This window comes from Citrus sinensis, chromosome 5 (assembly GCF_022201045.2).
Source record: "Citrus sinensis cultivar Valencia sweet orange chromosome 5, DVS_A1.0, whole genome shotgun sequence".
Lineage (NCBI taxonomy): Eukaryota > Viridiplantae > Streptophyta > Magnoliopsida > Sapindales > Rutaceae > Citrus > Citrus sinensis.
Window position 1 is genome coordinate 10462047 of NC_068560.1, and position 1533 is coordinate 10463579.

At 34.7% G+C, this 1533-nt stretch overlaps 1 non-coding gene across 1 annotated transcript; it reads left to right on the forward strand.

Moving 5' to 3' along the window:
• The first annotated feature begins 654 nt into the window (after window positions 1-654).
• LOC127902823 (small nucleolar RNA R71) lies at window positions 655-758 on the forward strand. Its single transcript, XR_008055461.1, has one exon. It is a non-coding gene; the product is annotated as a small nucleolar RNA R71 (small nucleolar RNA).
• The last annotated feature ends 775 nt before the right edge of the window (window positions 759-1533 follow it).

A 1533-nucleotide genomic window follows, 5' to 3' on the forward strand; every position in this document is an offset into this window, starting at 1 on the left:
GCTCTCATCTCATTTCATAGTTCATCAATGGTGTGGTTCTGTTGCTCGATCGTGGAGTGAGTAAGATTCTTGAGATTCTGAAATGAATCTTCCCATGGTCTGGGTTGAAAGTAGTTCTGGTTTTGATTGTATGGTCTAAATAGTGGCGGAGAGGCTTGAGGAACTTGCGGAATTGGTTGCATGTGTGGAGCTGAAGCTGCTGGTCTATTTTGTTGGAATCCTTGAGACCATGAAAAATTTGAGTGGTCTCTCCATCCAAGGTTATATGTGTTAGAGTATGGGTTGTAATTAGATGGTTTTCTCATTACACCTATGGTATTGGCTTGATCTGAGTATGAGTCATGGTCATGTAGTTCTGTTGATTTAGCAGTCGTTAACGATACTATTTGACGGGAAAGACCTTCAACCATCTCTTTGACCTCTTTAATTCCTGAACTTGACTCGCCAATGTGAACCTCATTTACTCCCTTAATTCTTTTAGTATCCATGAGTGATCGACTCCGTTGTTGGGAATTATCCGCTTGTCGCTGGAAGAATTCCCAAATCTCTGATGCACTTTTTGACATTAGCTCTCCTCCACTTGTTGCCATTAGCCATTCTTGCACATGCGGCAATAATCCCTCTAAAAAGTATTGGCATTGATGTCATTTCTCATACCCATGATGTGGACACTTTAAGAGTAGCCCATTGAATCGCTCCCATGCTTCAAAAAATTGCTCGTCTTCTCTCTGGGTAAACTCTTAAATTTCCCTGCGAATAGTATTGGTTTTATGCACTGGGAAATATTTATTCAAAAATTTTGTTACCATTTGTTCCCATGATGTAATGCTATTAGCAGGTAATATATCGAGCCATGAACGAGCTCTATCCTTTAATGAAAATGGAAATAGTCTAAGTTTAACATCATCGTCTGAAAAATTCTCATATTTAAAAGTTTGACAAACAGTATAAAAATCATTTAGATAATTATATGGGTCCTCATTTTCTAGGCCATAGAAATTAGGAGACAATTTAGCACACTAGGTTTTAGTTTAAAACTCCTAGCAGCTACATTTGGGTATCTTATGCATGATGTACTCAAATTAGCTAAGGGACTAAAGTAACCCTTAATGCCCTCTCCTGTGGTGCTTGTTGTTGTTGCAAATCCATTTCACTTTTATTTTTAATTGCAATGTGTTTGTGTGTACGCAGTTTTTTTTCGAGTTCAATGTCTATAGGCTCAAGATTAGGTAATAATGATCTTCGACCATGGATGCAAAGAACACAAAAAAAAATGGGAACAAAATAAATATAAATAAAAAAAGAGAAATTACGATACTAATCTTATCGCGCTATTACAACCTTTCTATAAAAACACACTAAGAAATACGTGAAATAAAATAACTAAAAATTAAAATATATTAATACGATAAACAAAAAATTACAAAGAAAAATAACTTGAAACTTAAATTACAGAATTTTAAAGAAGAGAAAAAGAAAAGAAATTTTTTACCTCAAAATGTAGATTCAATTTTTTCCTTTTTTTTTAAATAA